Genomic DNA, 23,713 nt, shown 5'->3' with positions numbered 1-23,713 from the left:
TGGGGTCAGAAGTGAAGACAGCACAGTTCCACTCACCAGGAGCTTAATTTGAATGATGAACTTTGCAGCATTTAACCTCAATGTCTTCACCTTAGAGTGGTGACCCTGATCCTTGGCCCTACGGGCTATTGCATGGGTTAAAGTAGTGCCACATTTCTCGCACTGGGCCTAGCTTGAAAGAGGAAATCAAAATATATTAGTTCTCTTACTACTACCTCCAGCTTTTGGCAAGAGGCAGAACAGAGCCTTAGAAATGTTAAAAGGCAAGATAGAGTTGGAGGTCAGGCAGCATTTGAAGGTTTTCTTCTATTAGCTGCTACCAAAGCATGGTGTACTCATAAAATCTGAATGTAATATAGCTTCCAACCATCGGAGAAATTTAAAGGCAGCTTTGTGGTGGAATTTTATGGTTTGCAGAATGAGGTCTGAGTGGAAATGGCTACTTCACCATGTTTTGAATGTGATGCCACTTGGGGTCTAGGTCTCTACCACTCTGCCAAAAGCGGGTCTGAATCAGAGAAGGAAAGGCGAAACATTTTCCTTACTCTGACATTCAACTCCTGTTGGTCAAAGGAAACCCTTTCTAAGGGGCCAGCTTGTTTGGAATGAGCTGGAAGCTGCGCTGTTCAAGGCAGAACAAAGATCGCCATTGCAGTGCTGAAGGGCCACTCTCAGAGGCCTGACAGGTGAGTAAACGACAAGCACCCCGAAGAAAGGAAGAGTGGGTGCTGGTGTGTGTGAAGGTGCAGAGCTGCAGCATGTGAGCGCACACAGCTTGATGGTGGCCCGCGTAGGGCTTGTTGTGGGCCACCCGCTCACCTACTCCGAGTTTCCTAAACTCGTCCACCCTGTCCTCTCCTGTTGCCCCGTAAGGCAAGGGGAAGGAAGGACAAAGGAAACTGAGTTTCTAAGGTGTGTTGGGCACTATGCTCAAGAACTTTCTGTGACCCTACTTCCTTTGGTCCCCCAAACTACTCTCGGAAAAACCTGGGATTACTCTTCCCATTTGGCTGGTATGTAAGGAGACTGAGTTTCTGGTGGATAAGGCTCTTGTGTCTTTAGGTGTGTCTGCTTGTCTATGTTTATAGAAGATGGAGGGAAAGTTGTCCCTTTGAGACATGGGCAGATGTTGGAGGGAAGCAAAGTAAAACCTTAGATCATATAAAAGAAATCTAATTTGGCATTGTGGGTGAGGGAGTGCCTACTGTTTATGCTAAGTGCCATTCCCCAAAGAAGGTGTCCCTTAATTCAGTCCTTAATTCTCAGTCACTGCTTGTGGGTCATGTAATAGGGTCATCTGCCGATACAGCAGGCTCATTACTTTGCAACCTAGAAAGTACAAGGGAACTATAGTAATGATCCGAGTCCACTAGGTTTGGCAAATCAACAAGCTTTTCAAATCTATTGAAAACAAATCCAGACAAAATGCAAGGGACTTGAAAATGATCACTATGATTTGGAAATGGAGAAAGAGGTTTAAGTAGACTCTTTTTCATACCAAGTCCCCAGTGTCCTGGATGCAAGTTACCGTTAGCTTCCTTATTTTAAATTTTTAAAAATATTTATTTATTTTTGAGAGACAGAGTGTGAGTGGAATAGGGGCAGAGAGGGAGAGGGAAACAGAGAATCTGAAACAGGCTCCATGTTCTGAGCTGTCAGCACAGAGCCCAGTGCAGGGCTCAAACTCATGAACAGTGAGATGGTGACCTGAGTTGAAGTTGGATGTTTAACCAACTGAGCCACCCAGGCACCCCTAGCTTCCTTATCTTAAAGACAATATGAAACATTTTCCTGCCACTCTGGGCTTACTGGAAAAATGTTTTTCAGACTGTGTTCCTTGAAGTATCCCCATGGATCCTGTCCTTGGAGAAAGGCTATAGTTAATCTGAAGGGGCTTCCAGCTGTCTCCCACTCACACACCTCCTCTACCCCTCACCCTACCCACACTTTAATCAGAACAACTCTGCTTTTATTAGTTTTGTGTATTGGCCTTCCCCCTTTAGTTTAGAAAAGCTACATTGTAACTAATAACAACTTTAAAATCAAGGCTTTAGGAATGGTAGCTCTTGGAATCTAAGAGAAAAAGCCCTCCTCTGGGGAGATTTACCTTAAGGTTAATGGCTTGGAGAGTTTCACCTGAGGGGGTGTGGGGCAGAATTTAGGGAAACACATTTCACTTTCCAAAATCATGTCAGCTTTCAGAACTGAAAAAGAAAACCACTGTGAATACAGAACATATCAGAGAAAGAACAAAATGTGGCAACGCCACCAGTGAGATCAGACTCCCTTTAGCCCACAGACTTACTGATTGGAGTTTTCTGATGAGGCAGACAGACTCATGGAAGTCTGCCAGGAAATTCTGGACATCAAATTGCTTTTGCTAAGCCAGCCCAGCGGTATAGTAAAGAGCTAAGGAGTCCCAGGAGAGGGGTGGGAAAGGATTGGTCTCTGTTTCTCTGCCCCTGATGTGGGCCTTTTTCGATTAGGAAGTGGAGTGTGAAGGAAGTTATCGGGGGTGAAATCAACTCAGCAAGAAACCTTTTTAGACCAAAGCCCAAGGAAAACTAATAAAACCAGTTGGGCCGCTTCATGCTTATCATATGTTGTGCATGTAGGTCAGCTCGCTTTACAGCAAAGACAGACACCCCCAAAACAAAACATTCAGTTCTACAAAAGGATTTCCAAACCCCTAAAGGATGGCCTGGTTCTTTCAAGGGGGCATTTGCTATGTGAAACTCTAGTACAAGCAAATATCTGACACACTATTTCTAAATTAATGATCAAAATGAAATGTTGCCTAGTCTATGAACTGGGGATTATATCTGGCTGAGAGAAACAAAGCCCCCCAAAGCAGAGCCTTAAACAAATTACTGGGTCTATTTTTCTTAGACAGTGAGCAGTCTGGAGGCACACAGCTGCTGATCTTGGAACCGTGGCTCAAGGGATGTTAGCGTCCAGGTTCTTGGAGAGCTCTTGGCTTTCTTCCCTGCAGAACAATGGTTATTCCCCATTCTGCTCAGGCATCTCTCTCATGTCCTAGGCAAGATCAAGGGGGCAGACAAAGAGAGAAACCACAGAAGATGGCTCCATCTGTGTTCCTCCTTCTGCTCCCACCCCCACGTCTTAAGAGGCTCTCTGGAAACGTCATCCAATGTCAGCTTACATAATTTGACTAGAACTATGCCATATGCCATTCCATCCAAAGAGGAGGCATGGAGGCATGGAAATATAGTCCTTTAGCTTGGCATCATGTTGATTTAACAAAATTAGGGCTCGTTTCTAAGGTAGAAGGGGAGAGGGCATACCATTCTGATAGTAGCAGTGTCTACCAGACGTATGAGAAGATTCCCTCATCTTAACTTCTTGGATGCATCCGTAACTCTACTCAACATTTTCTAGAAGTTCGTTCTCACTGTGGTTTTCTTTTTCTTTTTGTATTGGGTTCTGATGTTCTTCATGACGTCAGCTTCTTCACTAGAATATTGATCACACTGTGTGATATCACATCATTCTCTGGATAATGAGGATTACAAGTGCGGCTCAAGCTGAGTCACATCTCTGTATGTGAGGAATGTTGAAATTAATCCATTGCAGATGAAGCAATTGGTGCAGGCTTGGGAAAGCCTCCTGGTGACTACAAGGCTCCCTTTCCGGTTTTGCTGTCATGAGGTCAAAAGGGCACCAATGTCATATCTACATTTTGTTCAAGTGTAACCACTGTCCTTGGATGCAGCTATGAAATGTTTCAAACTTAGACTCTGATTGTATTTTTGTCCCCTCCTTAGGAGTAGGTGACCTCAACTCCTATTTTGCCAAACAAAGATGAGGTTGTTTGGCTTAGGTCCTTTGTGCTTTAGAAATCACTGTTTTTTTACCCTTCTCTTTGTTTTACTTTGATTTTGAGGAATCCAGTCATTTCTTGTTCCAACGCTGGCCCTTTCTGCCCCGGCCCTTGGCCCCACCCTCTCACCTCCTCCAGGGCATTGTTTTACCATCTAGCCCCTTCTCCCTTGCATTTTCAGTCCCCTCATCTCAGCTGGCATCCTCTCCTTTGTACAGACAGTCATGCTACTCTGGTCTAGATAGAGCTTCACTCTGTTCTGCTGCTCCCTAAACTTCTGTTCTTTGTTCCGGGCCCTTTCCCAGCAACCAAGCTGCATTTTCCCAGCAGATGTGACATGCCCCCATCTCTTGTTGGATGGCCCTCCCCGCCCAGTGCTTACTTGCTCTCTCTCTCTGTCTGAGTTCTGTTATTCACTGTCCCCTCTTCACACCTGCAAGTGGTAAGTGCTCAGGAAAAGGAAAAACCAGGAAGACTAAGGTTAACAACCATTTGCTCTAGATTGGGAAATTATTGGTGATTCTTTTAAAGGAATCTGTTTCTTTATTCTTGTGTATACTTTGTATTTTTTATACCAAGTTTATTATTTTTAATCAGAAAATTAGCATAAAGTTGGATAAGTGTCTGTCTACTTAGAAAAGCAAGTGTATCAGAGCAAGAGAGAGAATAGAATTCACGAGAAGTGGAGTCAAAGCTTATTCTTTCAGAATTCACCAAATGGGGGTATAGCTCAGTGGTAGAGCATTTGACTGCAGAATTCACCAAATGTCACTAACTTGGTTTCCTCATCCATAAAATCTGTAGAATGGCAACCGTAATGCTTACTCTCCATACCTCCCAGGGCTTTTGCAAGCAGTGTAGCTTAGCATGATTCTTCTTAAATTATTTGTGGTAAGGACCCATTTGTTTGTTTTTGTTTTTGTTTTTTTAAGAAACAAATTTACTGGGGCACCTGGGTGGCTCAGTCGGTTGAGTGTCCGACTTTGACTCAGGTCATGATCTCACAGTTAGTGGGTTCGAGTCCCGTGTCGGGCTCTGTGCTTAGAGCTCAGAGCTTGGAGCCTGTTTCTGATTCTGTGTGTCTCTCTCTCGCTGCCCCTTCCCTGCTCGTGATCTGTTTCTCTCTCTCTCTAAAATAAATGTTAAAAAATTTAAAAAAAAAGAAACAAATTTTTTCAAGTACATGGTTATTTAGATTTTCCGATTTTTACCTAATGTCCTTTATCTGTTCTAGTAGTCCATCCAGGACACTACATTATATTTGCTCCAGTATTATATTACTGTATATTATATTATATTTATCTCCTCTTGGCTATAGCAGTTTTTCAGACTTGCCTTTTTTTTTTTATGACTCTGATAGTTTTAAGGAGTTGCCAAGCACTTTGTAAAATGTCCCATTATTGGAATTTGTCTGGAATTTTTTATTTTTTTAAATGTTTATTTATTTGTGAGAGAGAGAGAGAGCAAGCAGGGGAGAGGAGGGACAGAAGGAGACACAGAATCCAAAGCAGGTTCCAGGCTCTGAGCTGTCAGCACAGAGTCTGACATGGGGCTCAAACCCACGAACTGCGAGATCACGACCTGAGCCGAAGTTGGGTGCCTAACCATCTGAGCCACCCAGGCACCCCATGGTATTTTTTCTTAAGACCAGGGTTATGAGCTCTCAGGAGGAAGACCACAGAGGCCATCCTCACCACATCGTATCAAGGGTACAAACTATCCACATGGTTTATGACAACTGATGCTGACCTTGATCACCTGGTTGGAGTATTCGTTTCTTTCTAATCTCCATCCTGTCTATATGTGGTTCTATTGCACATACCTCAGACGCAGTCTGTGCCGCATGTAACTCATCAGGCAGGTGTAACCAAGGAGGCAGCTTGTCACGTGCTTGAGTGTCACAGCCACATTCAATTGCCAGAAAGTCTCTGATGCTTACTCTCAACTTTGCCTATTTATCACATCACAGGCCAGTAACAATCTGGAGACTGGCCTGGGTCCATGGCCACACTTTGAGTGGTTCTGTGCTACAGAAGGTTTTAATAAATCATTTGAAATCAAACTGAGCATGATTCAGAAACAAAAGGTGAATTTGACTTGGAATCTTGAAATCATGGCAGTGAGAATGGGAGGGAGTCTTAAGGGAAAACATGTTTGGTCCCCTTACCTACATATGTGAAGTGTGAGCCTCAGGGAAATGGGAGCTTGGCGTCACATGGGAATGTGGTGGCAGACCAATCCTAAACCAGGTGTCTTGTCCCTGGGCTCTTCCCACCATCTGACTCGGATCAGAATCATTGAACGTCCTCCCATGAGGAAGAGCAGGAAAGACAACATAGGTGGAATGAGGAGGGGGCTTAGATCTACAGCAAAGCTAAATTTCTCCCTGACTTTCTGACCTTCTGCTACCTTGCGAAAACTTCAATGAGCAACTGAGAAAACCAAAATGTTTAAGGACAGGCAGAGGTGCTCACTTGGATATCATTGGTATTCTCATAATTGGAAGTAATTTATGCTTTCAAGATAAATAAGTTAGTCTCCCTTTGGCACTGTTCCATCTGTCCTGTCTCAGTGCAGGTCACAGAGAAAGAAATCCAGGGCTGAGGATGGAAAACAAATTAGTAAGTGGTGGAGTTCCCCCCTCCCTTCCCCGTCCACTTTTACTTCCCTTACTAAAAAAGAAAAAGGAAAAAGAAAAAAAAAAGATGGAACGGAGATGTGGGTGAAGGGCTAGGGAAATAAGAAATCAGGGACATAGGAGAGGTTTACTCATTTGACTCCTTTTTCTGTGGAAATGTATCTAGGATTAAATTAGACATGACATTTAGTAGACTCCCAATGGAAAAATATTTTCTTATACCTGAAGGGGCTCTGGGAAAATGGAACAGCCTGGCAACCAGGCTTGCCCACCCAGGGTATGGCGGGAAGATTAGGTCCCATGCAGTAGTGTAATAATAGGCTGCACAGGATCCGTAGTGTGATAGATGAGGGGACTCTGGGGCCACCTAGTTGTTAGCCATCCCTCATTTGCTTTCCTCTGATTTTCAAGTTTTATATTTAGAAGGGAAAGGGGGAATAAGAAACGGATATTATCTGACTGGGGATCATTCCTGCTTCGCAGATTTCCATGACCACCCACTGCCTGTGATGAAGTTCCCACCCCTCACCTTGGCACACCGGGTGCCCTGCAACCCAGGCCAACCTCCTCTGAGAGGTCACTTTTCAGCTTCACCCATCCTTCTGCACTTGTTCTTTCTTCCTTCTGGAAAGCCCTCCCTCCTCACCAGTTGTTGAAATCCCCATTCAGTCTTAAAGCTCCAGTTCAAACATTACATCCTTTGAGGAACCCAATCCAACTCCTTAGGCTCAATCAGTAGCCCCAGTCCCACACCCTGCTGCCTATTGAAAGTGTCTATAGCCTAGTACTTACAACATTGTTTTCAACAATCATTTATGTGCAAAACATCTACAGAGTGCTAACGTGTGTCAGGCACAGTGTTAAAGGCTTTACATAATTTTCTTATTTAATCCCACCAGGATCTATGAAGTAGGAACCAGGATTGCCTCCCTTCTGCTGATGGGAAGTAAAGCCTCAAAGAGGCCAAGTAGTTTGCTCACGGTGATATGGTCTATGGAAGAGGGATTTAAACCCAGGACTTTCTACTATAGTATCCTCTCCCTAGCTGAATCACCTCACTCACCCCGTTCAGCCCCACGTTGGTTATCCATGGACCTCACTCAAGTTCCAGGCTCCCTCTGGACCATAGCCTTCTGGGGAGCAGGATCTCCGTTAGATTGTTCTCTGAGTTCCTCTTGACTCTGGCACACAAAAGGAGCTGGGACCATTTGTTGGTTGATGTAAACTTGCTTGCTTGAGCTCTCTCACAAAATCTTATCACAGTAAAGCCTTTGACTCAAAAGGCTATATCTTGATGCTACTCTCATAAGGAACAGCCTAGTAGTCAGAAAAAACCACAGTTGAGTCTTCGTGGCTTGTGTGTAATTTCCTTGATACTCGGGGCTCTCATGCTTAGAAACAGAAGGCTTTTGAGTGTGAGTGAAGCCTTTTTCTTAAAGACCGAACTAACTAACCTCAGCTCTGTCCATCTCAGAGCCACTGCAAAACTTGAAACTTTTCACATCAGTCTCTCACTCCTGGCTTGAGCAGCGGTCCGTTTTGAGTCTAAATCACCACCAAGCAGTTCACAGCTTCTGTACCACCAGGGGTGAATTTGGGAGCCACTGGGTTACCTCTTGTTTTCTCTCTTGTCCAGAGACAAATCTCAGCTTCCAGACTTTTGAAGTAGCTCAAAGGATGGAAAGGCATGTCTGAAACAAGATATTCAAACACAGTCTCTCTCTCTCTCTCTCTCTCCCTCCCTCCCTCCCTCCCCCCCCTCTCTCTCTCTCACACACACACACACACACACACACACACACCTTTTATTAGTGTGTTCATAGATATGTGTTTACCTCATCAGCTTTTATTAAGTCTCTAAATGGAGTTCTGCATCCTTAAGAGATAATAGAAATGGAGGTCTTTGAAGCAAAGATTCATGGTGTCCTTGGAGCCAGAAGAGGCTGCCAGAAGTGTGCTGTCCTTACCTTGGAAAAATAGTTCTCTGCTCTTCCCATGCACTTGTTTTCCCTCATGATGTTACAGAGCTTTCCCCACCCAAAACCCTACTGGGATTTTAAGAGCAATTGCAGGAATTCATAATTTAATTTGGAGGACTGGCCTCTTGACAATGCTGATTCCTCTCATGTAGGAACATCATGTATCTTTCCATTTTTTCATACCCCTCAATCAGATTTCAGGTTTGTCTGTGTGCAGGACTTGTGTATTGCTTTAACTGTATTTCTCAAGGTTTTATATTGTTGTGACCATAGTTGGGATTTAACATTGAACTGATGCTGTTTTGCTTAGCCCGAAACTAGGCAAGTGGGCTACATTCTTGTTGTGGGAATCCCCTCACTCAGGGGGCATGTGCTTTTAGGCAGCAGGGCCTGGTACACTGCAGGGCTTTGGGCTCTGAGAGTGACGGGTGGGGAAAGGGCTCCTTAATCATCAGGTGGAGATAGGACTGCCTCAGTTGCTTCCCCAAATCCAGGGACTTCAACATTCACCCGTTGCTGCTCACGCATCTGCAGATTGGTGGCAATTTAGCTCATCTCCTTAAGGCTTGGCTGGAGTCCTCTGCTTCAGGTTGTGGCTGCTGGGTTGCATTGAATTTGCTCTGCTATCTCTTCAGTTCTGTGCAAGATGGCACACATGGTCAGGTGGAACTTATGGTCTCTTTAGTTCTGGACATCAAACTGGTGTGCTGTCAGTTCTGCCCACATAAAAGGCAAGTCGTATGACTGAATTCGAACTTAGCTAAGTGATTTAGCTAAGCTGGAGCTGTGTTTCTCAGAATGGCCTTTCTCACATGATTCTGGGAAAGGGCTGGCCCCTCAAGTGAAACAGGCACACTATCCGGAAAGTGAAAGGGAAGCCATGGTCACGTCTCTGGCTGTGGCTCTCACAGGCCATCTGCTGGCTTGCCTTGCTGGTGTGGGGCAGTAGCCACCCCCCAACTCCTTCAGTTTTACCAGACTTCTTTTTTTTTAAATTCTTTTAAAAATGTTTTGTTTTGAAAAAGAGAGAGAGAGAGAGAGAACATGAGCAGGGGAGAAGCAGAGAGGGAAATACAGAATCTGAAGCAGGCTCCAGGCTCTAAGTTGTCAGCACAGAGCCCAACGGGAGGCTTGAACTGACGAGCTGTGAGATCATGACCTGCTCTGAAGCTGGACGCTTAACCGACTGAGCCACCCAGACTCCCCAGTGCCACCAGACTTCTTTCTTCAGCTGCTCTGAATCATAGTCCAGGCTCAAGGGCAGCCCCCCACAGTGGGAGGAGTGCACCAACTCTTCTGTAGATCTGCCTGGATGCTGGGGTCTTGGAGGCAGTGAGACACCCATATAGGAACTAGCTCATCCTTGTAGGCTCCCGTTGGCCATTGCTCTGCCCTGCTTTGCATACAGATTTCCTTCCCATGTACTGGTTTTGCTGGCCTCAGGCCTGGCGCCAGTGCATCAATGGACTGCTTAACTCACTCCCAAGATCGCATAAGGTCTCATCCCTGTAATAAATCCAGCATATCCCTCATCATGATTCTGCTTCTCTGATGGAACACTTACTGACGTAGCTAGGGAAGTACACTTGGCCCATGACGAGGGCAGGGCAAGGGAGGGTGAAGAATCTGGGCTAGTAATTATTCTCCCAGGATCACTATGTACTCCTTATGAAGACAGGAGTGTGCATGCAAACCGTTTCTGAATATTTTCTGTAAGGGTTAAGGCAAATGGAACTTTCAGAACACAGCAATATTAAAAACCATTGAGTCACATATTGCTTAACTATGGATTTAACCCTGCTGCATTATCCATTCTTAAAAGATCTGAGAGACTTCCAGACAGTGACCCCTCAAGAGAAGCTCCCAACACTTCATTATAAAGGGAGTTTTTGAAAAGTAGGCTCTTTTCAATCAAAGCTGAAGGTCAAATCGCATTTTAACAAATGCCTCTCCAACAAAATTATGTATAATAATTAAATTCCTAAGGTCTAAATCCTGACCCACTTACTTGAAAGAGTATTTGATAGGGTAATAGGGTAGAATAATTAAACAACCCTGATCTCTTTAGAGTTCTTTCTAACAGGATTTGATCTTTAGTATAAATAATTTCTCATTTGCCTACCTCCACCTTAGAGTTCCCATTTGCTACTGGTTGAAGCTGTGGGCTTAAGTAACACTTTAAATGTGAATTTCCTAAGAGCCCTTTTGTGCCTTTATTTTTTCTTAAAACAATTTCAGCTTGCCTGGCCTGGGACAGTGGCTTTGGGGCGTTTGGGCAGATAAGACACTTCAGTGTTTTCCTGACAGCTGAACTAAAGAAAACCTCTTACTCACACGTCATCTGATTTGCCTCCTGTCATTTTGATCTCTCCTTCTGACAGTTCCGATCTAATTTTTCTTTCTAAAAAGGGTATCAATTTCAAGGTTTAGAGTTCTCAGGATTTAGAATCTTTGATTAAAAAAGTGAAATTTAATCTTGACTCAAGGGTAGGGAATGTGAGCACATTTAGTAGGCTTCACCTTTGATAGAAGACTCTTGTGGCCAGTATTTATTATGGTAATGCTTTGTTATTATAAACCTCCTACGAATAATATTTTGGGGAACCACCACACAACAAGGCATACATTATAACACCCCAGTTAGGAGGGGGGTGACATCAATGAACTGAGAAGCACAATTATCTCATGGTTATGCATGCCTCCGAAGTGTGTTATTACTTTTGTTTTTTACAACTTGTAGAATATTTTCATTGTAGGTGAAGCATCAGACACATTTTTATTCAAAGGAAGAGAAACAAGACGAGGGTTGTGTGTGCCGCATGTTCTGAATAGGACCCCGGTGGCCCCAATTCTCTAGCTGGGGAGCTAATTTATAACTGAGCGTCTCACGGGCGCCAGGACATTCTGCTTTATTGTCTGTGTCATGGTCTTCTGATATCCGTGGCACAAAAGGAGTCATTATTTGGAAATAGTGATTAGTCAGTTTGAACAGGCGGGTTTGCTGGTTTGCCTGCAGTAAATGCTGTTTTAGGTTGATTTAGGAGAACAGCTTAGTAAAGCTTGATATTTGCTTGCTCGCTGTCCTAAAAAGCAAGTAGTCATGCGGTTGGCATTTACTTCTTCGTCAGAGGTTTTAAGGCGATACAGATGGGACTCTAGGAGGATAATAAGGTAATACTGGGGACAGAAATTGAATTAGCCACCACGCACTTACTAAGGGCCAAGTGATTATTAACTTAAGGTATCTCCTTGAATCCTCGCAACAAGCTGCTGGGCAGACACGGCTGTCCGTTTTTGCCGAGGTAAGGAAATGCAGGCTGTGAGAATTCAAATGAGCCCCGCATGCTGCTAGAACTTGGCAGGGCAGATACTCATCCTGGGGGCTGCTTGGTTCTGTAGCTTCAATGCACTTTCATTAAACCAGCACTTCTAAAAATGTACTTAGAATGGGAAGACTGTGGATGATGATGTGTGGAGAGGAAACACAAGGAGGGATGGGCCATAATCCAATGTATTTTGGGAATGTTAGATTAAAAACATTTATACTCTAAAAAAAATCTTGCAAAACTTCTCAGAGCTTTTAATATACAATAATGTACAATTATGCAGCATTTCTCAAATTTATTTGACCTGAAAAGGCTTTTTGTCCCAGAAAAAGATAATATTAGAGAACTTACAAATCCATTTGCCCCTCACGTGCTTTTCAGCAGAGCGTCTGGTGGCATTTCTCTTCTGAGAACCATAATCATACTTCCGCTGTGCTAGCCTGATGCTCTCCCACACCTGCGAGAATGCCCTCAGTGCCATGCTTGATTTGAATCCAGAGAGAGGATTTTTTTTTTTTTTGCCACTTACGTATGACCCACATCACCATTTTGCTCTGAGACAAGAGTAAGTGAGTAAGCCTGAACCTGTATCCAAGGAGGTAAGCGTGTGAACCCGCTCCTTTGCTTGTCTTTTTATTTTGAAACTGAGCACTCTTTCTGGCCACTTGTGCATGCTTCCCTCTCAGGCTTCTGCCCCAGGTTGGTGTGGGAGGCAGACCACATACATGGATGATGCTACCATGTGATGTCTGGTGGTAGTGGACAGATGGCCAGAGTAGAAGGGAGCACAGAGGAAGGAGGGGCAGGAAGAGACACCTAGGTCTTAGGGATGGAATAGGATGCAGTCAAGTGTGTAAGAGAAAAAGGGCAGTTCATGTTGAGGGAACAGTACTAGCAAAGGTCTGGAGAGTGAGACAACATGATCCATCTGAGCAAACAGAGCAGTTCCAGACACGGCTGGGACATAAACTAGGGGGCTGGGAGGGGTAAAAGCCAGGGCTGCTGAGATGGATGGTAGTCGGGCCATCCATGGAAGATCTTGTATGTTTTTTAAGAAGTGAGTTTATCCTGTAATATATGGGGAGACATTGTGGGGTTTGAAAGAAACAGGCAATAGGGTCAGATCTGGGTTTTGACAAATTTGCTCAATGGGTAAGTCCCCAGCCCAAAGATGAGAAACTGGTTATGCAGCAGTCAAGGTGAGAGAGGGTGTTGTCTGCATTATGGCGGTGAGATATGGAACAGATTTGTTCCATAGTTAGGAGGGCAAATGATTGGGAACTGATTGGAACTGAGAAATGGAGAAGAAGAATGATTAACTTCAGCTCCAGCATATTGGGAATGCCTATTCATTCTGATCTTTTACATCAAAAGGTGTGAGATCATTCCAAATGTGGAAGGCTCCTTATTAGTGTTCTCATAATTCTCCTTGTTCTTTTGTTTCCTGCTGAGGCAGGGAGAAAAGTGCAAGGGCAATTTAGGAGATGGTCTTAACTTGGAATGGTATGCTAATTAGGCAACATCTTAACCTGGAATGTAGAAAAGCCACAGGATGTGATGTCAGACCTGGGCCCAATCTCCACACGTACCATGTCCCTGCTATGCTAATGTAGACAAACTACAAATACTAATGTCTTCATTAGCAGACTTGGAGCTAGCCTCTGCTCTGGGGTGCAGGTGTGAGGATGACTTACTTGTGGCCTTTCTCTCTGTGTGTTGGCTGGGATCGATGCCCCCTATCTGGCTGGTGAGGCAGGCAGCTCCTTCCTTCCTCACCTGAAGCTTTGTGCTTGGTCAAAGAGGTCATTCTCCTTCTCAAATAAACAAAGACCATCTTTCTGACTTGGGTATGTGGGAAATTGTACTCCTCTACTAATCCTTCCAAATGATCCCTCAAGGTCCAAGAAGAAACTTGCAGGGTGTTTGTGAGGGTTAGATGACATCACAGATATAAAACACTATGTAAACCCTAAGGGTTTCTTCCATTTGGTTGTTATTATCCTAGACATGGATTCTATTCTTTTTAGTCATAAAATGTATCTGGAGAGAATACCCTGGTAGGTTTTCCTTTCTGTTCCCTTTGCTTGATTCCACAATTACTGTGGCCTTTGTGATTTGCTCTGTTGCGAAATGATGGTGAGTTGCAGAGGGACTCCTGCTCCTTGGATTCCATAGCGAATGAAGGAACCATGTGGCCACTAAGGCATTCCCCTCGATGCCCAGATGCTCTGAAGATCAAGTCCTAGTGTCCGTGAGAAACTTCGATGACTCCCTCTCCATCTGGAACCATAAAAGCCCTGTGTTAGTTTTCTTTTACTGCATAATAAATTACACCCCTCCTCCCCATCCAGCAGCTTAAAAAATAACAAACATTTATCTCACACTTTCTGTAGGACAGGTGTGGCTTAGGTGAGTGTCTCTGCCTCAGAGTCTTTCACAAGGTTGCCATCATGGTGTCAGTTGGGGCTGTGGTCTCATCTGAAGGTTGAGGGGGACCACTCCCAAGCAGAATTTGGCTTCTTGAAGCCTATGGACAGAGAGCTTCTGTTCATTTTCTGTCCACTGGAGCTCTTCTTCAGTTCCTTGCCATGTGGACCCCTCCATAGGGCAGCTCATAAGATGGCAGCTGAATTCCATTAGAGCAAGTGCATGAGAGAGCAAGACAGAAGCCATCTCTGTAATGGCCTTACTTGATCCAACTCAAATCAGGCTCCTGTAAGTCCTTAAAGCTCAGACCTTGGCTCTGTCTTTAGCCAGCTTATTCCAGTTTTAGCAAGAATCCCACTGAATCAGTTTGGTGAGAATCCCCTACCCTTGGTATCTGACCACTCTTGATACCTGATAAAATTCTTTATTCCCAATCCTCTATATCTTATCACTCTGGCTTGCCTTCAGCAAGAATCCTGCTGGGTCAGGTTAGCCAGGTCCCCCTCATTCCTCATGTTTCCTCTTAGTCATTTGCTATCCAGTGATCCCCACCCTGCTCTGTGGCCATAAATCCTCACTTGTCCTTCTTGGACTCAGAATCATGCCCAGTTCAATAATGAGGTCACCCTTCCTCTATTGTAATCTTTCCAGAATAAAGTTTTCCTTCACTCCTCTAACTTCTGTTTGGCTCTGGTTTACTTTGACAGTAATCTCATCTGGAAAATAGCATCCCATCATTTCTGCCATATTCTATCAGTTAGAACTAGGTCCAGTTCACACTCTGGGAATGGGCTTGCACAAGGCTGTAATACCAGGAGGTAGGGATCATTGGGGGTCATCTCAGGGACTGTGCACCACAGGTCTCATGAATAGTGGCCTGGGACTCCTTAGGGGCTGTCTCACAATCTCCAAACCATTGCTCTGCTTGCAGTAGTCCCTTTCCATTGCTCCCAGTTGGGGCAGATGGTCCAGGCTTTAGTTTTAGCAATATTCTTACAAACCTCTCCCAGGACCCTGAGCCCCTTGGCTTTCACTACCCAAAGCACACTTGGCCTGGGCTCCTGCCAGGGTACTCTCCTCTGTGGACCAGAGCCCCTGGCTCCTGCTTGTTTGGGAGAGGGATCAAAGAGGAGCCAAACTCAATGTAGCACTCTAAAGAATCACATTTGATTTCCTGGGCTTGGAAGACTATGGGTCCATGATGGATCCAGACTTTTCTTTCTTTCTTTTTTAAAGTTTATTTATTTTTGAAAGAGACAGAGCACAAGTCGGCAAGGAGCAGGGAGAGAGGGAGACACAGAATCTGAAGCAAGTTCCAGGCTCTAAGCTGTCAGCCCAGAGCTTGACATGAGGCTCTAACCCACGAACCAGGAGATCCTGACCTGAGCGGAAGTCAGATGTTTAACTGACTGAGCCACGCAGGTGCCCCTTGATCCAGACTTTCTTGATTACAAAGGCCTCTTTGCCCCCAAACAGATAACATGCTGTGGCAGATGTTCTCTTTACCATGTGGTGCTTCTCTCATCCTGAATTTGTCTCCACTGTCTCTGAGGAAAGTTTGCAGGCAGAACCACGAAGGCCTATGATCTCGGTAAAATTCCTAAATGAATCTTTCATGCCTTGAGAACCTGGAGTGACCTGCTGTTTCCACAACATGTAAGCAATCCTCTCTAACGAAGTTGAACATTTCCCTTGTGGGCTTGCTAAGTTGTGGAAAATAAATATGAAAGAGCTTTTAAGATGCCTCCTGATCCGGGGTGAGCACAATCACCCTTTTGTTTACCTTAATGTAATAGGATCATTATCTGGCCACCCCATTTGGACGAAGTCTTGAACACATATTAACCTGTTGACTTTGTTAATAGTAATTTAGGATGACCTCTCAGGCTCCAAACCCAGCTTTTTAAAGTGTAGTGTAGAGTGGTCTTTCCTTGTCTTCTCTGTTGACTCTCATTAAAGATTTGCGTAAACATAGTTGAAGGATGACTATATTGCTTTTTGGTGCCAGCTAATTATGGAAATTGGCTTTTGCTGGTGGAGGGTGTTTTTGATCTATAGAATCTGTAAGAGGTGGAGACATTAGGTGTTGTTTGACCTTGACCCTAAAAAGGGGGAGGACTTACCTCTGTCTCTCATAGTCCAATAACAGAGACTGCGGAGGGAAATGTGGGGGAGTCAGTGGCTTTCCATCCCAAACGTGACGGAGTCTCACCCCCCAGAACCACCACAAGTGCCAAAAAGGAGGTTTTGTGCTTCTCTTCTCACTGACCCTCTGCCTGCCTCCATCTGCCCAATTAAAGCAGCGAGGCCATGACCTGCTGGCCACTTTCCTGGTCTCACTGAGCCAACCCACCCTCTCTGCTTTTGGAAGGCATGATGGATTGGTTTGAAACAAAACCATCTCATTCCCAAACTGAAAGGTTCCTTTTTACGTTTGGGAACAACTTGAAACCACTGGAGAAAATCATGTGCCAATTATGTATAAACTCCTTACCACAAGGTATAAAGGAAGCCATAATTCGGGGGGCTTATGTTTGATTGAATTCATCTGTTTCCATTTTGTAACTAGAGAGCAGGGAGAATCCATAGTGGTGGACAGTTGATATAATGCAGCTTCTATTCCCTGGGCAAAAGAAGGGGTGGCCCTGTCGCTTCACTCCCCCAGAGTCAGCCTTCTTAGGTGTAAAGAATCACAAGAGAGTGCTTGGCTGGAAGGGAGGTCAGCCTGTTTTGAGGCAGCACCAGACCCTCCCAGAACCATAGACATAGAGGGAAGGGACCCTGCTTTGTCAATTGCCCAGCCAAGAACAACAGCCTTTAGCTGGGGAAACCCCCGCCCCCCACCGCCCCTCCCCTGGTCCAGGATGGGATTTACACTGATGGGTCTGTGTTTGCCAGCAGCTGACAAGTCAGACTTCACCCTTAACATCCCTAAGTGTGTTGGTACTAATTAGGTGAAAAATGAGATGTATTGTTAAAACTGGCTTTCCTTTCCTGCTTGGCAGCTTGACATTATGGGACACTGAAACCTCAAATTGCCTCACAGAAACACGCCCAAGGGTAACTGCATTATGGGGGCTGGGGGGAAACCCAGTAAGGGGAAGAATAAAGGGCACTTTACCATTATTTCCATCTGTCATTAACGAAAGACTGGCTTGTTAAGGAGCATAGTGGATTAATTGATATCTCTTTCCACGTGTGTGTGGTTAGTGGCCTGATGTTTGGATGCACTGATTTGGAAGTCAGACATACTTGGGTGTAGTCCCAGGTCTTCCACTTAACTTGTGACATGACTTTGGGTCCCTTCCTGAGCCTCACTCTCCTCATCTGTGAGATGGGGATACTTCACTGAGCTGTTATCATTTAAATAATACTTGAGAATTACGTAACATCATAAAAATGAATTGTTGGGCCTTTCCTTTCCATACTGGGCCTCTCATTTCCTGAGAAGGCTGGCTCCAGTATCCTCTATTTTAAACTCCCTATGATTGATCAAGAGGATTCCTTGCTGTGTAGAGAGAATGGCCATGTTCAGAGACTGCCGGTAAACCTTTTCTGAATATTTCTTTCTGTCCAGGCTGCTTTAAGTCACTTGCTTCTGTTTTGGCGACCGTGATGACTGGATTGCTACCCATCTTAAATCATTTTCTCTTGCTAATTTTTAAAATACAAAAATAGTTTTCTCCAAAATGAAAATAGATTGCTGTTGAATAGTCACTACTGTTTTCATTAGGTCAGCTCTTGATTACCCAAGGACCAGAGGTTTTAAGGCTTACATTTCATGCATTATGCAGACTCTTGTTCTTTCCTTCTCCTCATCCCTAGTCTCTTAATTCAATTCTGCAGGTATTTCATGAGAGCTGAGTGGTTACATGGATGATCTAATTTAATCTTCTTGACTGCTTTCTCTTTATTACTGTTTCACTGAGAAGCGGAGGGGGTATGGAATTATTATGCAACTTCCCTGAGCCTATCTGACTGAGAAAAGGCAGGGTGCAGGGTGCCTGGGTGGCTCAGTTGGTTTGGTGTCCAACTTGGGCCCAGGTCATGATCTCGTAGTTTGTAGGTTACAGCCCTGCATTGGGCTCTGTGCTGACAGCTCAGAGCCTGGAGCCTGCTTCAGATTCTGTGTCTCCCTCTCTCTCTCTGCCCCTTCACCGCTCATGCTCTGTCTCTCTCTCTCTCTCAAAAATAAATAAACATCAAAAAAGTTTTTGATAATAAAAAAAGAAGTGGCGGGGTGCAACTTGACCCAGGCAGTCTGATCCCCGAACCCACGCACGAAGGACTGTGCCTTTGGCCCCCAGGAGTTGCTTCACCCCATTAGGAGAGATCACACCAATGAGGGCCCAAGTCATGAAACACAATTTGGATAAATCAAGACTTATCTGTGAATGGGAAGGACACCAGGAAATGGAAAGTGGGATTCAGACACAACGGGGGGGACTTGCACCAACATTTAATCCTTCAGACCATTCTCTCCTTCCTGTCATGGTCAGTGGTCTGGAGTACCCTCTACTACCAAAAGGAATCAAGACCCAAATTCCTGGAAGATAAATGTTACTGTATTACAAACTAAAAAAAAAAAAAAAAGGAACTCACCACAGCTTCCCAAGACACGTCACTCCTGACATCCTAAAATAAACATGGTTACAAACTGCCTGGCTCGCAGCGGTGAAAACTGTACTCAATAGTTATCAAGAGTAGTACCCGAGTGACGGTTCTCCGGCTCCTCTGTAGTCTTATAATTGTGTTTTTGTTCATGATTTATGCTGCAACCACACATCTGACATATTTTTCCTGTTATTTGTTTCAGGCACCAGAATCTCTCAGGCTTTCCCTGGGCCTGAGACATAATGGCTCTATTTTGCTTTTAGGATTTCCATCCGCCCCCTTGGGGCATTCAGACCTTCCTGGGTTTGCTTGGTCACTTGAATGTAACCTTTCTCAGGAGGCAGCCTCTTGGACTGTCAGCATAGCCCTGTCCCCTTCCACCCAATTTGTGAGCAGAGGGAGCCCATGCTTGCAGGACAGACCTAGCTTTTGGGAGGGTCAATCCTATCAGTGTTTCCAAGGTAATTTGTCTCTGCGGGGTGGGTAATGAAGGGGTCTCGGAGACTGAGTGGCACAATAATTTGTTCCTCTCCAGACAAGGATGGTCTTATCAGGCTTGACTATCCATGCTGCCGAGATGGTGGAGCTCTGACAATATTTGCTTTTCAAAGGCTGGGAGTCAGCGAACCCCAGCGCTCTAGTTCCCTTCAAGGCAGCTGACCTAATCTTACCCTGATGTAAGCAATTTTAATTCATTGAGATTCTGCCTAATGATTCTGGTGATTTACATTGTTGTCATTCTTGAGCGTTATTATGTTTTCAAAGAAAAGGATCAGGCCTGTGGAGACATTTTCCTCTAAATGCTTCCTTTGAAGGACACTGTTCACCATGGAAGGGAGAGAAATGAAACAAAAGAGAGTCTGCTATAAGACAGCCAGGGTCTCTCCTAAGAACTCCAGAAAGAATAGTATCTATTGTGCTCACATGGCGTTTAGGTATCTGTCATTCCATATCTCTGGTGCTGAAGCTTCAGAACAATGCTTGGGTCTGTGGGGATTGTTAGGACCCCCTTGTGCTCGTCTGGCTTGACCCAGTATTATTCTCCAAAGGCAGGGTCCCCTTGTTCATTGGAATGGGTGCTGACCACCCTATATGGGGCTGGCACTCTGCAAAGTGTTTAGATTCAGAAAGCATGCTGTGAAGGGAAACTGATGGAGCCTAGTGTTTATTTGATGACTTGGAGGAAAATTAGAGCAAGAAATAGGAAGATAGAGACTGTAACTATTATTTGAGGGTTGTCCTTGCTGGAGGGACCAGATGATCTGACCAGATAGTAAAGAATCTCACACATGGATGGTAGAATGGCCATGTGTGTCCTTCCTTCAACACTGACTGTTGGCTTGGGTTAAGAAGCCCACATCATCATCCTTTGAATTATTGTTAGAGCCTCCCAAACTGGTCTTCTTGCTCCCATCCCTCTCCTCCCCCTGAACGATCTGTTATCAACAGAATAGCCAGAGTGATCCCACAGAAATGTATGTTCAGATCATGTCACACCTGTCCCCACCACCCACCAAAGGCTTTTTCAAACCCTCAGAGTAAAAGTCTGTATAGCGGTCGACAAGGCTGCCCAGGAGCTCACCCTGGTGCCCCATTCCTCAAGCCAGCACCTCGAAACTCTCATTCAGCTCCTGAGACGCAGCTTACATGCCATGCCCTCCTGGAGAGGCCATTAGACCTGTGCATACCCCTGAGCCTTCTGCTCAGGTCTCCGTCACCTCATTTTTCTTTCATCCTTTCCACTTCCTTGCTGGTCTCTGAGGTTCTTGCAAGAGGAACTGAGTTTTACTTCTCTCAGGATCATCCCAACAAGACCAATTAAGTTATTGCTGAATGAATGAATGAATGAATGAATGAATGAATGAATGAATGAATGAATCAACGAATGAATGAGGGTGCGAGTGCCTCTTCTGCACGGTGTGCATGGGGTTCTGGCTGAGGTGCTCTGTGGTGGGCAGACAGACTCCATAAATGGCCCCTGTTAGTGTTTCGCACTGCTCCCTGTGGGTGGTGATGCTCAATAGCCTGCATCCAGTAGCAAAGCACTTCTTTGTCTCCCCTCGAGAGACACCAAGGGTCTGACCACAGCTCCATTCCTGGCTCCTGGGAAAATGAAGTGCGGCCACAAGACCCTTGCTTACTTCCTCTGTCCTGGGCTGGGCCCCAGGAGAGGGAGGGCGGGATGAAGGGAAACACCTGTGGAGTCAGGCCTGTGCCCTGTCGGCCCGCTAGGGGTCAGCCCCCCAACCCCCAAGCTCTTGTAGAGCTGGGCTTTGTAGCCTGGCCCCCCATGCTCTGTGGCTCTGTCGGTATAAATATTGTTTTTTGAGACACTCCACTGTGGTGGGACAGGGAAGGAAAAGTCATCACTGGGGGACACATGTCTGTGTGCCTTTTCCAGAAGACAAAGTGAATGCTGGGCAGAGCCAGCTTTGCAGTCAGGCTGCTGCAGCCTGCTCTCCAGGAGAGACACCGGGAAGGCTCTGCAGGTGCCCCCACCCCCACCTCCTCACCCCTCATCCCCACACTCTGGTGGCACCTACTGTGGCCAGGTCTTCCTCCAGGGCAGGCACATGATGTGTTTCTGGCACCAAAAAAGTTTGGAAAAATTAAAAGGGAAAAGCCATTTGCTTGTGGCACACTGCCCAGGCGGATTAATCCAATCCCTCAGAGAGAGCTCTTCCTAAACAACTTGTAATTAATCTGGGGAACTTACAGCCACAGGAGTTTATGAGTTTATGGGGAATTTACAAATTCCTCAGCAGGTTTCAAAAATGGGAGTTGTTGTCCATGTGTAAGAGCAGCGTCTTTCCTCAGATAAGCTGGCAGTAGTCTGCAGGACCTGTCAGTGTGTCCGCTGAGCCAGAGAGGAATGCCGTCCTGGGTAGGAATAAAGGTAGTGCGCTGTGTTCCTCATCACAGTGGCTAAGTTTTAGTGAGTAGTTGTTATGTGCCTGACTTCCTGAGCTAAGCACTTTATTTGCATCTGCTCCTGTAATTCTCATGAGCAGCGGATACTGGTGCCCATCTCCATTTGATAGAAGAGGGGAAAGGAGCCCAGAGACATTAAATACCTTGTCTGAGGGCACACGGCCAGGGCATGCAGAGCTAAAATCTCAACTAGGGGACAGTGTCTCTAGATCAGCTCTTCATACCTGGGCCTTAGTTCCTTTGCTGTCATGGGTGGGAGGGGCCTTAGGGAGGCCATGCATCTCTTTTCCTTGTGACTTCGTGCCATGTGTTAGAGAGCTCACTGAAGATTTGGAAAGATCCTTTGGTCATTAGTAGCATAACCCTACAGCAAGTCATTTAATCTTTGAGTCTGTGTCCTCATCTGATAAGGTAGGGTATAATAATACCTCTCTTACTTATTTTGGGTGGTTAAATGTAATGATGTATTGAAATATATGAGAAATACACAAGTGCTATTCCACTGTCAGGCTTCATTATGAAAGAATCAATAGTTATGATAAAATGAGAGGATTAGACCCAGGCTGTCCAATAGGTCTTTCTGCAATGATGAAAATACTCTTTATCTGTCCAATATGGGAGTCACCAGCCACATGTGGCTATTGAAGCCCTTGAAATGTGAGGCCAGGGAACTACATTTTAAATTTCACGTAACTAATTTAAATGAAATTAGCAATGTGTGGTTAGTTGCTACTGTAGTGGGCAGCCCAGGAGACGGCTTTGGCCAGAAGATCACTTGTTTCTTAGATGAGGAGACTGAGGTCCCTAATGGGGCATGAACTTGCCCAAAGTCACACAGTAAGCTAGCAGACAAGAGACCCACAACCAGGCCTCCTAACACGCTGATATTCTCCACTTTAAGAATTCTGAATATCAATGATTTAGACCAGGAGATTAGAAAAGGGGATTGATCGTTATCAACCTGAAGCCTGTGTGAAATAAGCAGGCAGTGAAATACCAGGAAGACCAGTTTTGAGGGTTCCCTGAAGGTAGAGGACACTAAGACAAAAGTACCCACACCCACTTGTGTGAAACAGTGTGATGGTCCACCCTGGGAGCCTAACTCGGGGCTGTCTTGACCAAGTACGGTTCTTCTGTAGAGTCAGCAGACCAGGAACACTCTTTGTGCTAGAAGCCCATCCTGACAGTGATGGAGACAACTCTGGCTAGGTCCATCTCGCCGAGGAGTGGCTTTGCCAGTAACGGAGGGCTCGGGCTCCCGTGGACTGTAACGGTATATCTGTGGAAAGAAAGAAAAGACCTGTGGTGAGCCTGCAACTCCAGTGCCAAATCACAATGCATAATTGGCCCTGATTTTTTCCATATGTATCAACAAAAACAGCGTTGCTTTCATGAGAGATGAAAGCGACCCTTTTCTTTGGTCATATTTCCTCTTTGTGTATAGTTCCCAGGTCTCCACTGGGTTCATCATTCTCTGTGTAAAGCAAACCGAAAAAAGAAAAAAGTCAGAAATTAGGGATATGGAAGGACTTATGGAGAAAATATCTTTCTTTATGTTTTCTATGGCATAGAGGCCGTTTTCTTCCTTTTCTTAGCCAAAATAAAATTAATTTGTCAGAGTTTTGATGAAATCATACTCGCAGAGTAGTGAAAGTGTGTAAGCGCTTAATAGCAGGGGATCAATGCATGTGTGAATTATCTTTCTTAAGGGACACTTTTCATTCATTCGACACTCCTTTTGGGTTAATCTTCTCAGGCTGCCACAACAAAATGTCACAGACTGGGAAGCTTAAGCAACAGAAATTTATTTTCTCATGGTTGTGGAGGCTAAGATCAAGGTGCCATCAAGTGGAGTTTCTGGCATCTCTCTCCCTGGCTTGCAGTTGGCCACCTTCTCTCTGAGTTCTCACATAGTCTTTTCTCTGTATCAATGGTATCTCTTCCTCTTCTAAGGACA

This window comes from Suricata suricatta, chromosome 2, assembly GCF_006229205.1.
Source record: "Suricata suricatta isolate VVHF042 chromosome 2, meerkat_22Aug2017_6uvM2_HiC, whole genome shotgun sequence".
Lineage (NCBI taxonomy): Eukaryota > Metazoa > Chordata > Mammalia > Carnivora > Herpestidae > Suricata > Suricata suricatta.
This window is presented reverse-complemented; position numbering follows the sequence as displayed.